A 13,374-nucleotide genomic window follows, 5' to 3' on the forward strand; every position below is an offset into this window, starting at 1 on the left:
GTCTAGATGAAATTAGTGTAAAGTGGGTGCACAACTGGTTGAAAAACCATACTCAAAGAGTAGTTATTTATGGCTTGCTGTCAACCTAGCAACCTGGGTCCAGTATTATTCACTATTTTCATTCTGATTGGATAATGGAACAGAGAATAGGCTTATAAAATTTGAGGATGACACCAAATTGCGAGGGGTTACAAGCACTTTGGAGGACAGGATTTGAATTCAAAACAACCTTGACAAATTAGAGAACTGCTTTGAAATCAACAAGATGAAATTCAATCATGATGAGTGCAAAATACTATACTTAAGCAGGAAAAATCAAATGCACAACTACAAAATGGGGAATAACAGGCTAATTGGAAGTGCTGATGAAAAGGCTCTTGGGGTAATAGTGGTTCATAAACTGAATATGAGTCAATAATATGAAGCACTTGCAAAAAAAGGGTAATATTCATCTGAGGTGTATTATCAGGATTGTCATACGTAAAACACAGAGGGTAATTGTCCCACTCTACTCGGCAGTGGTCAGGCTTTCGCTGGGGTACTGTGTCCAGTTCTGGGTGCCACACATCAGGAAGATGTGGATAAATTAGTGAGAGTCCAGAGGAGAAAACAATAATTATAAAAGGTTTAGAAAACTTGACCTACAGGGAAAAGTTAAAAAAACTGGACCTATTTAGTCTTGAGAAAAGTGGACTGAGGTGGGGACCTGATAAAAGTCTTCAAATATGTTAAGGACTGTTATAAAGATGATGGTGATCAACTGTTCTCCAGCTCCATTGAAGGAAGGACAAGAAGTAATGGGCTTAATCTGCAGCAACGAAGATTTAGATTATACATTAGGAAAAACTTTCTAACTAGAAGGGTAGTTAAATTCTGGAATTGGCTTCCAAACGAAGCTGTGGAATCCCCATCATTGACAGTTTCTAAGAACAGCTTAGAAAACCACCTGTTGGGGTGGTTTAGGTTTACTTGGTCCTGCCTCCACATAGGGGGCTGAACTTGACCTCTTGATATCCCTTCCAACCCTATATTTCTATGATTCTATGCCACGGGTGGCCAACCTGAGCCTGAGAAGGAGCCAGAATTTTCCAATGTACATTGCCAAAGAGCCACAGTAATACGTCAGCAGCCCCCCATCAGCTTCTCTGCCCCCCCCCACACACACACTCCCAGCACCTCCCACCCACCGGCAGTCCCGCCGATCAGCACCTCTCCCTCTCTCCCTGCATCTCCCGATCAGCTGTTTTGTGGCGTGCAGGAGGCTCTGGGGGGAAGGGGAGGAGCAAGGGCGGGTGCAGGCTGAGGGGAGGGGGTGGGAAGGGGTGGAGTGGGGGCAGGGCCTGTGGCAAAGCCAGAGGTTGAGCAGTGAGCACCCTCTGGCCCATTGGAAAGTTGGCACCTGTAGCTCCAGCCCTGGAGTCGGTGCCTGTACAAGGAGCCGCATATTAACTTCTGAAGAGCCACACGTGGCTCCAGAGCCACAGGTTGGCCACCCCTCTTCTATGCTATTATTGAATGAACAATGCAGGACAGAAGTCAACTGCATAGTCATTCTAATTTGATCAACACTGAGAACACAGTAACAAAGGTATAGGGAAGTAAACTGATTATGAGTGCTTCATGAACCTAGTGAATTGTGTTTGACAATGAAATGCAGAGATGAAAAATAAAAAAAAATGCACACAAGATCTACACCCTTCTATAGAGTCTCGTGCAGACTAATCGAGGCATAGGTGGAGATGAAAATATGACCCTGTACTCTTTTTGGGTGTAGAATAATAATAAAAAAGGCAAATGCTAAATAAAATTACAGAGGAGCCCAGAGCTCAAATGGTACACGTGCGTGTAAAAAGGAAACAACTTTTCCCTGTCCTATTCACTCATTCTCTCTCCCTTTTTCATGCACACAGTACTTTATTTCAATAAATTAACATGGAAACCTGTGTTCTTTCCAGTTCCTCCTATTTCACTTCAGTGGGACAGATTTTTGTGGTGTAATGGCCAAGGCTTTGCAAAGAGACACAGCTCAACTTCATAATTGTCATAGTCCTTACGTCTTTTTCCATTGCCTGCTATTGGCGAGCCTTGCCCTTCATTTCTACATGAGATGACAGAGGTCCTCTCACAGCTCAGAAATTCTTCTGCATGGTGTCACTTTTCCTCTCATTCCTAACTGATGCACTGAGCTAGCTGGTGTGCAATGTGCACCTCAAATCCCAGATGGGAAGCAGCGTTGCCAATATGAACTTTAGAGTAGGATGAGTGAACTAAGAGCAGCTGAGCAGGAAGCCAGGTGAGCCCCTGTTATAGCTCAGAGAAGCTCCAGATACACCACTTTATTCAAGGGCTCCAAAACAGCCAGGCCTCCCCTTACCCCCTACTTCAGTGATTCCTAAACCCCAGGAGAATCCCCAAGAAGAGAAGAATAAGAGATCAAACAAAGGAGAATAAACATACTGAAGTATAAAATATCTGGGATTTGTCTTTCTTCAGCCACCGAAGCAGCCAATACCTGAGGACATAAAGCACTTCTATTTCCTGGGTAACAGTTAGCCCTTTAAAAATCAAGCTTAAAACGTATTCATTTCAGAAAAACATTCTTGGGGGCCCATCAATTTGTTTTGGTGGGGTGTCTAGGTTTATTGCGTTGGGGTATTAGCTGGGAAAGAACCACAGCAATTAAAAGGATTAATTTTTAAAAAATAACAATAGAACTGTGAAGGTTAAGAGCTGTTCCTAAGAGATGCAGTCTCCTTCTTCCACATCCCCTCCCCACCAAGAACTAAATTTCTCCCCTCCCACCCTCAAAAAACCCTTGTGTTTTACAAGCAAATGGTGACATCAACATCACATAGGTCCACTTTTGCTCGTCAAGTTTTACAGATTTCCCAAAGTTGCATATTTATCCTGTAATCATTGCGTAACCTAAATCAAGCGTCAGAAGGCTTGGCTATCCCCAGCCCACAGCAATGGTATTACTGTTCAGACATTGCAAAACAGCTTCATCCTGACTTTCAGTTCAGCTTTTCTCCCTCGCCGAAGTCTGTCAGGTGATGTCACTGGCGGGTTCGCTGAGTGGAATAAAATGCTCATCAACTCTTAGGGTATGTCTACACTACGAAATTAGGTTGAATTTATAGAAATCAGTTTTGTAGAAAGCGTTTTTATACAGTTGATTGTGTGTCTCTCCACACAAATGCTCTCAATGCATGTAGTCGGCGGAGTGTGTCCACCGTACCGCAGCAACCGTCGACTTCCGGAGCGTTGCATTGTGGGTGGCTATCCCACAGTTCCCGCAGTCTCCGCAGCCCATTTGAATTCTGGGTAGAAATCCCAGTGCCTGATGGGGCTAAAACATTGTCACAGGTGGTTCTAGGTACATATCGTCAGGCCCCCGTTCCCTCCCTCCCTCCGTGAAAGCAAGGGCAGACAATCGTTTTGCGCTTTTTTTCTTGAGTTACCTGTGCAGACACCATACCACAGCAAGCATGGAGCCTGCTCAGCAAACCATCACCGTATGTCTCCTGGGTGCGGGCAGACGTGGTACTGCATTGCTACACAGCAGCAGTTAATTGCCTTTTGGCAGCAGACAGTGCAGTATGACTGGTAGCCGTCATCGACATAGTCCTGGGTGCTCTTTTAACCGGGCGCCTGGGAAACATGGGAGTGACTCAGCCAGGTCATTTCCCTTGTTTCGTCTCGTGGCAATTGAGTCCTACCAGCAGTGCACTGTCTTTTAATCTGCAGCTAGCAGAAGATGATGGCTAGTCATCATACTGCACCGTCTTCTGCTGAGCACCCAGGTGTTGACGATGGCTAACGGTCGTACTGCACAGTCTGCTGACAGCAAGATGTATAAAGACAGATGAAGTGGCTCAAAACAAGAAATAGACCAGATTTGTTTTGTATTCATTTTCTCTTCCCTCCCTCCCTCTGTGAAATCAATAGCCTGCTAAACCCAGTTTTGAGTTTTATCCTTGAGGGGGCCATTCAGTTTCTCACAAAGCCACCCCCTTTGTTGATTTTAATTCCCTGTAAGCCAACCCTGTAAGCCATGTCATCAGTCGCCCCTCCCTCTGTCAGGGCAACGGCAGACAATCGTTCCGCGCCTTTTTTCTGTGCGGACGCCATACCACGGCAAGCATGGAGCCCGCTCAGATCACTTTGGCAATTAGGAGCACATTAAACACCACACGCATTATCCAGCAGTATATGCAGCACCAGAACCTGGCAAAGAGATACCAGGTGAGTAGGCGACGTCAGCGCGGTGACGTGAGTGATGAGGACATGGACACAGACTTCTCTCAAAGCAGGGGCCCTGGCAATGTGGGCATCATGGTGTTAATGGGCCAGGTTCATGCGGTGGAACGCCAATTCTGGGCTCGGGAAACAAGCACAAACTGGTGGGATCGCATAGTGTTGCCGGTCTGGGACGATTCCCAGTGGTTGCAAAACTTTCGCAAGCGTAAGGGCACTTTCATGGAACTTTGTGACTTGCTTTCCCCTGCCCTGAGGCGCAAGAATACCAAGATAAGAGCAGCCCTCACAGTTGAGAAGCGAGTGGCAATAGCCCTGTGGAAGCTTGCAATGCCAGACAGCTACTGGTCAGTCGGGAATCAATTTGGAGTGGGCAAATCCACTGTGGGGGCTGCTGTGATGCAAGTAGCCAACGCAATCAAAGATCTGCTGATATCAAGGGTAGTGACCCTGGGAAATGTGCAGGTCATAGTGGATGGCTTTGCTGCAATGGGATTCCCTAACTGTGGTGGGGCCATAGATGGAACCCATATCCCTATCTTGGCACCGGAGCACCAAGCCGGCGAGTACGTAAACCGCAAGGGGTACTTTTCAATAGTGCTGCAAGCACTGGTGGATCACAAGGGATGTTTCACCAACATCGACGTGGGATGGCCGGGAAAGGTACATGACGCTCGCATCTTCAGGAACTCTGGTCTGTTTCAAAAGCTGCAAGAAGGGACTTTATTCCCAGACCAGAAAAAAACCTTTGGGGATGTTGAAATGCCTATAGTTATCCTTGGGGACCCAGCCTACCCCGTAATACCATGGCTCATGAAGCTGTACACAGGCAGCCTGGACAGTAGTCAGGAGCTGTTCAACTACAGGCTGAGCAAGTGCAGAATGGTGGTAGAATGTGCATTTGGACGTTTAAAGGCGCGCTGGTGCAGTTTACCGACTCGGTTAGACCTCAGCGAAACCAATATTCCCACTGTTATTACTGCTTGCTGTGCGCTCCACAATATCTGTGAGAGTAAGGGGGAGACGTTGAGGCAAATCGCCTGGCTGCTGGTTACGCACAGCCAGATACCAGGGCGGTTAGAAGAGCACAGGAGGGCGTGGTGCGCATCAGAGAAGCTTTGAAAACCATGTCTGGTTTTCATGACTGGTTTTCATGACTGGACAGGCTACGGTGTGAAAGTTCTGTTTGTTTCTCCTTGATGAAACCCCCCGCCCCTTGGTTCACTCTACTTCCCTGTAAGCTAACCACCCTCCCCTTCTCCCTTCCATCACCACTTGCAGAGGCAATAAAATCATTGTTGCTTCACATTCATGCATTCTTTATTCATTCATCACACAAATAAGGGGATAACTACCACGGTAGCACAGGAGGGGTGGTGGAGGAGAGAAGCACCAGGAGGGGTGGTAGAGGAAGGAAGGACAAGGCCACACAGCACTTTAAAAGTTTAAAACTAAAAACTTATTGAATGCCAGCCTTCTGTTGCTTGGGCAATCCTCTGGGGTGGAGTGGCTGGGTGGCCGGAGGCCCTCCACCGCGTTCTTGGACGTCTGGGTGAGGAGGCTATGGAACTTGGGGAGGAGGGCGGTTGGTTACACAGGGGCTGTAGTGGCGATCTGTGCTCCTGCTGCCTTTCCTGCAGCTCAACCATACGCTGGAGCATAAACCTGCTTCCGTGTTGCCTCCATCTCCATTGAAGGAGTCAAACAACACAGCTGGGGTAGGGGTGGCTGAACGCCCTAAAATGGCATCCAGCTCATCATAGAAGCGGCATGTTTGGGGCTCGGACCCAGAGCAGCCGTTCGCCTCTCTGGTTTTCTGGTAGGCTTGCCTCAGCTCCTTAAGTTTCACGCGGCACTGCTTCGGGTCCCTGTTATGGCCTCTGTCCTTCATGCCCTGGGAGATTTTGACAAATGTTTTGGCATTTCAAAAACTGGAATGGAGTTCTGATAGCACGGATTCCTCTCCCCATACAGCGATCAGATCCCGTACCTCCCGTTTGGTCCATGATGGAGCTCTTTTGCGATTCTGGGACTCCATCATGGTCACCTCTGCAGATGAGCTCTGCATGGTCACCTGCAGCTTGCCACACTGGTCAAACAGGAAATTGAAATTCAAAAGTTCGCGGGCCTTTTCCTGTCTACCTGGCCAGTGCATCTGAGTTGAGAGTCCTGTCCAGAGCGGCCACAATGGAGCACTGTGGGATAGCTCACGGAGGCCAATACCGTCTAATTGTGTCCACAGTACCCCAAATTCGACCCAGCAAGGCCGATTTCAGCGCTAATCCCCTTGTCGGGAGTGGAGTAAGGAAATCAATTTTAAGAGCCCTTTAAGTCAAAAAAAGGGCTTCGTCGTGTGGATGGGTGCAGGGTTAAATCGATTTAATGCTGCTAAATTCGACTTCAACTCCTAGTGTAGACCAGGGCTTAGCCTGTGGCTAGCAATGCTACTCACTGAGTGAGTCAGCCCCTCCATATCTCTACCAGTGAAAGGAGACAAAAGTCCTGATCCCCTGTGGCAAGCAGAAAAGCGCCATGCATACCCTTTCCTTCTCTTTTCCCCATCTTCCCCCCTTTGATGATAATAATAATGTTTAGAAGGTAAATGAATCCTTATTCCTATTTTACAGATGGAGAAACTGTGGCACTGAAGTAACTTGCCAAAGGTCATACAACAGGCCAGTGGCAGAATTGGCCTAAAATCCTAATCCACTGACCTACTCCAGGGTGGCCAACCTGAGCCTGAGAAGGAGCCAGAATTTACCAATGTACATTGCCAAAGAGCCTCAGTAATACATCAGCAGCCCCGCCGATCAGCGCCTTCCCGATCAGGTGGGAAGGGGTGGAGTGGGGGCAGGGCCTGTGGCAGGGCCAGGGGTTGAGCAGTGAGCACCCCCCAGCATGTTGGAAAGTTGGCACCGGTAGCTCCAGCCCCGGAGTCGGTGCCTATACAAGGAGTCGCATACAAACTTCTGACGAGCCGCATGTGGCTCCGGAGCCATAGGTTGGCCACTCCTGTCCTACTCACTGGGCCTCGCAGCATCTATTTAGCCTACTCCGATCTTCCCCAACTTCCCCCTCACCTCCTTTTTCCTCTCCTCCATAACCCCCCTCCAGCAACAGAATAAAGGACTTGGGCTCCAGGCCCCACAGTCAGAGGGAGCCCGATAGAAGAGAGAGTCAGTGCCAGGGTAGCGGGTAAGCACACAGGTGCAAGCCAGCTCCTCTCTGATGTGGGCAGTTTCATCTGGGAGGAAGATGAACTGAGCAGGCAGAGAAGAACGGATCACTGCAGTGCTCCCCTGTCACTGGGCTCCCATTCAGTAGCAGACCCAGGTTTACGTCCTTCACCTTCAAGGCTCTCAATATGCTCAGGAGCAACTGCTGGGGATCGCGTCTCCCTCTGCTCTATGTGATCAACAAGAATACCAGTATCGATGGCACAGAGATGAGCTTCCTGAGCAGAGGACAAAATCTCTCCTCTTCCGTAGGATTCTCTGCTGCACGTCAAGCTGTGCTCAGGTTGTCTCCCCTCCTTCAGCTCAGAAGCAAGACACAACCCTTTCTCCCAATGGAGGCAATACACTGATCAGTACCAAAACTGCACCGGGGAAAAGGAGAGACTTTATTCTAGACACCACTGCCAGAGGTGCTCTAGACTACTGCGTGGGACATGCAAGGAGGACTAGAAGAAATCCATCCTCCCAGCTTTGGCTCTTATGTTGTGTTTGCTTCATAAAACATTGGGCATGTTGGGTTGTAAGTGAGGTGACATCTCTAGAGAGAAGCTAACAGCCAGAATTACCCTGGCTACGGCCAGGGAGGCAGAGACCCTGGATCCTCAGCTCGCACCCTGTGCACGCTACAAGTTCCACATAATTTTCTGTCACCTGTGGATAACGTTTCCCCATCCTCCCTCACCCACCTCCCCTCCTCTTCCACCATTTCCCTTCCCCTTCATCCACTCTCCTCCCTCCCCCATCTCCCTTCACCCTCATCCACCCTCCCCTCCTCTTCCACCCTCTCCACCCCTTCCACCATCTCCCTTTCCCTTCACCCACCCGCTCCATTCCTTCCACCGTCTCCCTGCACCCTCCCCCACCCTCCCCTCCTCTTCCACCATCCCCCTCACCCACCCACCCTTCCACCATCTCCCTTCTCCCTCATCACCCTCCCTTCCTCTTCCATCTCCCTTCCCCTTCATCCACCCTCCTCCTTCCACCATCTCCCTTCACCCTCACCACCCTCCATTCCTCTTCCACCACCTCCCTTCACCCTCACCCACCCTCCTCTCCCCTCCCACCACCTCCCTTCACCCTCACCCACCCTCCTCTCCCCTCCCACATCTCCCTTCCCCATCAGCCTCCTTCCCCTCCCCTTCCTTCCATCATCTCCCTTCTCCTTCATCCACCCTCCTCCTTCCACCCTCCCCTTCCACCCTCACCCACCCTCCTCTCCCCTCCCACATCTCCCTTCCCCATCACCCTCCCTCCCCTCCCCTTCCACCATCTCCCTTCCCCTTCATCCACCCTCCTCCTTCCACCCTCCCCTTCCACCCTCACCCACCCTCCTCTCCCCTCCCACATCTCCCTTCCCCATCAGCCTCCTTCCCCCCCCTCCATCATCTCCCTTCCCCTTCATCCACCCTCCTCCTTCCACCCTCCCCTTCCACCCTCATCCACCCTCCTCTCCCCTCCCATCTCCCTTCCCCATCACCCTCCCTCCCCTCCCCTCCCTTCCACCATCTCCCTTCCCCTTCATCCACCCTCCTCTTTCCACCGTCTCCCTTCACCCTCACCCACCCTCCATTCCTCTTCCACCATCTCCCTTCCCCCTCACCCACCCTCCTCTCCCCTCCCACATCTCCCTTCCCCATCACCCTCCCTCCCCTCCCCTTCCTTCCACCATCTCCCTTCCCCTTCATCCACCCTCCTCCTTCCACCCTCCCCTTCCACCCTCACCCACCCTCTTCTCCCCTCCCACCATCTCCCTTCCCCATCACCCTCCCTCCCCTCCCCTCCCTTCCACCATCTCCCTTCCCCTTCATCCACCCTCCTCCTTCCACCCTCCCCTTCCACCCTCACCCACCCTCCTCTCCCCTCCCACATCTCCCTTCCCCATCAGCCTCCTTCCCCTCCCCTCCCTTCCACCATCTCCCTTCCCCTTCATCCACCCTCCCCTCCCACATCTCCCTTCCCCATCACCCTCCCTCCCTCCTTCCCGTCCCCTTCCACCCTCCCACTTCGCCCTCACCCACCCTCCCTTCCTCTTCTAGCATCTCCCTTCCCCTTCACCCCCCATCCCAGGTACGGGCCGGGGGGTGGGGGCCGAGGTCTCTCCTCCCCCTGCTGCTGCGGGGCCCCTGCCGTTTTGCCGCAGGGCAGGGAACGGCTGCCCGGGGGCTGCTGGGGAGCCGCGGCCCTGGCTGGGCGGTGCCTGGGACCCGGCGCTCCTGCACACAAGCCTCCGGAGCTGCCCGGCGAGCAGGACCCGCCCAGCATGGGGGCCGGGGGCCGATCGGCAGGGGGAGAGCGGGGCGGGGTGCGGCTCCTCCACGTGAGACGCTGGGCAGTGACAGGAGCCGATCGCCGCCTGCACAGCGCCGGGGACCAGCTGGGCTGGGGCTGCCTGTCCGGACCTGCCCCGCGCCCGCCAGCGGGTCCCTCCCGGGCACGCACTGGAAGCGGGGAGAGGATGATCTTTGCTGCCCCGCCTGCCAGCAGCAGCTGCCTGTGAAGGAGAGAAAAACAAGCGCAGGGAGAGCTGGGTAAGACCGTCCTCTCTTTCCCACTGACCCTGGGGGGCTGCTGCGGGAGTCAGGGGGCGGCAAGAAAGTGTCAGTGGTGGCTTTTGATTTCTCAAGAGCCCGGGGCTGCAGAATCGTTTCTGGGCGGAGGCAGGCGAGCTCCGCACGCGTTCGGTAGAGAACAGGGTCCCCTGCAGCAAAGCCCGCTGCATTCAGCTGGAGGAATTTGTTTTTCCTTTAAAAGAATTGTGAAAGATCTGATTGTCTCCGACTCCGCTATGCAAAGAATTTCAGAGTGGAGGGTAACAAAATCTGGGCTGGCCCATCCACCTTAATTCACGGCGGTGCGCCAAAAAAAAAAAAAAAAAAAAATCGGATTGAGAGCTAGTCTGTACCTTCAGTCCTAGGCTGCTTTTTAGCAGAAATATGGTAAGAAAAACCAGTATTTTTAGACTTGAATGTGTATGGCAGGGGTGTTTTGTAGGTATGTTTTGTAAAATATTACTATATAAAAGGCCAGATTCTGACACCCTACTCTTACTCTGCTGGGGTCCCACTGATTTCAGGTTAAAATGTCAGCATCTGCTCCTTACAAATGCCTTCATTAGCTGTGATGGGCTATAGTGTAATTACATGCTTTAAAATATTATCATAATTTACTTAGAATAACAGCTAAATTGACCTATAAACTAACCAATATGCTCTCTCTGAAAGATGCAGTCCTTCTGGCTGAGGGTGAGGCACATTGGTAGTGGAGTATGGGGAAGTTTCTACTTCTGCTTGCTGTGCTAGATCTAGAGACATACCACATCAACTACATGCTTTTAAAAATTGCTTTTGAAGGGAAAAAGAAAAGGAGGACGTGTGGCACCTTAGAGACTAACAAATTTATTTGAGCATAAGCTTTCGTGAGCTACAGCTCACTTCATCGGATGCAGCTTATGCTCAGATAAATTTGTTAGACTCTAAGGTGCCACAAGTACTTCTTTTCCTTTTGCGAATACAGACTAACACGGCTGCTACTCTGAAACCTGTCATTTTGAAGGAGAGTATCCTGTCTGGCATTTTTCAGCAAGGCTTCCCCATATCTTACCCCACCCATTCCTGTGTGCACACAGGTGCACACACCCACTGCCATTTCCCAGAGAGCATTTTCGCTGACATCCTAGCAATGCTGTGAAGGGATAACCTAATCAGCACATCAACAACCTCAGATGAGTTCCAGAGCCATGAGGAAAATCTAGGAGCTCTCCTGGCATCCTGGCTATAGTCTCAGGCAGGAGAAACTCTCCAAATCCTGCCTGAGGTTCTAATTCCCAGCACTGTACCCATTTTATGAGACACACAGTTCTTGCCCAGGTTCCTTGGACTCAGCATACATACATGCCAAATGATCTGACGTGGCAACTCCTCTGGGTGGGCAAACCCCAATTTGAGAAGCACATCAAACAGAATATTTTGTAGCTTGCACCATACTCAGGGGTCAGACTGTTGGCCAAATTCAAGCCTGGTGTAAAGGAACTGAACTGAAGTGAGTGGAGTTACACTAAGAATGAATTTAGCCTACTGCATTTGCCTGGACTTTAACTTCTGTTTCTCAATAGTCGGACTCAACCCTATTTGATCCTTGTTGACTTGATTTTCCATTATGCAGAGGAAATGTAGGTGCTGTCAAATAAGACCTAGAAAATATGGTATGCAGAAATTTATCAAGATACCTGAAAAGTTATTTCTGTCTTGTAATAAATGGATAGTTCTATCAGACTCTCATCAAAGGATCTCACTTTACAAATGTTAATTTTAAAGTCTCACATGACCATTGTGTATAGGATAATAGATGAAGGATTTCTCCCACTGCTATATAATGGAGCCCTGTCTGCAGGAGAAGATGGGAGCTGTTGATAACTACACAATGGATCACATCAGGAATAAACAACTTATCCAGTTAAAGCTGGCCTGATGTTTTAGGAGGCCGAATGTAATTATCTGAGCTGCCGTTCAACTCTGGGACCATGCTAGGGGGGAAAGTCCCAGAGCCCAACCTCCAGCCTGAGCCCAAATGACTACAGTGCAATTTTATAGCCCTGCAGCCCAAACCCTCCCGCCCACGCCAGCCCAAGTTAGCTGACATGGGCCAGCCACAGGTGATTTATTGCAGTGTTGACATACCAGAGAACCCTAGGAATTATCCATGCTTTTTTACATTTATGATCTTGTTACTTTTTACATGATTGAGTAAAAATGTTAAATATATTGTAAATTCTAGCTGTAGTCTTACAATGTGATTTAACACTATTCTGACTTTGCCGTGGCATGGGGCTCACCACTTAACTCTTAAAACATTATCAAAGTATTTTCCTAGTCATTTTCACAGCACACTTTATTAGGAGTCTCTAATTCCCAGCTAGAACGAGAACTCAGGTTTATTTACCTGTTTCATGGAATCACATACGTACAACAGATTATTATAGGGATGCTTATAAGTACTGTGCTCCCAACATTGACTTTGTCTTATAAGGTGAAAAATGAACACTGAAACCACAAAGTACAACATGGATTTTGCAAACATTTATCTTTTTAAGATACTTGGGAGGCACTCATGTACTACCGTGTAAAGGGCCATGCAAATACTTACATAAACGATTAGATCCAATCAAAGGTTGAGATTTAGACTATCATCCTTGATTATAGTTAATTTAGCTGGCATTGTTTCTGTTAGTTCTGCTGTGGATTTGGGCGTGGGCTCTGACACAATGTTCTGGTAGTTCCAGTTTAGGAGCTGTGCTGGAAGAATACTAAGGAAGGAACAATTAAAAGAACCTTGCAAAAGAAATGCACTGAATAGTTCTGTGCCTTAGCAAAGCAACTAAACTTTCTAATCAGAGGCTGGGCACTGTCTGTTTTCCCTGGGAAAGTGACTGCTGTATAACAGGCAAACTTTGTAATTGCTTCCAGATGTCCACAGCTTGGATGGGTAGCCAATTTTATGGAACTGAATGTGGAAATAAGTACAAAGAGGGTGTCTGTATTCATGTGCTGTTGAGTCACAGCGTATGCATATAAAGAGTTATTGCAGTTGAAAGTAACTAGTTGTATAATGTGGCAGCTGAATATTGGTTGTGATTTGTCAGCATAGTCTTTTATTCCCACAGAAAGTTTAAAGTCAGAGGGGTCTTTGTTGATTAGCAGTACGATAACTTTTCCATTTGACATAATGATCAATATTGTTTCCAAGTTCAGCTATTTCCAACAGCCTGGCATCTTACCTGACATTTCAAAATGCTTCAAAATAGTGAAGTCAGAAATAAATGAAAACATAGGATTTCATGATATACTTAAAATGACCTTAGGAAAGTTGTGAATGAATAAAGGGC

General features: G+C 49.2%; 1 protein-coding gene across 2 annotated transcripts in view; it reads left to right on the forward strand.

Moving 5' to 3' along the window:
* Positions 1-9,841: 9,841 nt before the first annotated feature.
* Positions 9,842-13,374, forward strand: part of LOC144266178 (inverted formin-2-like) — a 51,822-nt gene continuing 48,289 nt past the window's right edge. For both annotated transcript variants that reach the window (XM_077819466.1, XM_077819467.1), the window contains exon 1: positions 9,842-10,021. The gene's annotated coding sequence lies outside the window, so the exon portion shown is untranslated. The remainder of the gene's footprint in view (positions 10,022-13,374) is intronic.

Source organism: Eretmochelys imbricata, chromosome 6 (genome assembly GCF_965152235.1).
Source record: "Eretmochelys imbricata isolate rEreImb1 chromosome 6, rEreImb1.hap1, whole genome shotgun sequence".
Taxonomy (NCBI): Eukaryota; Metazoa; Chordata; order Testudines; family Cheloniidae; genus Eretmochelys; species Eretmochelys imbricata.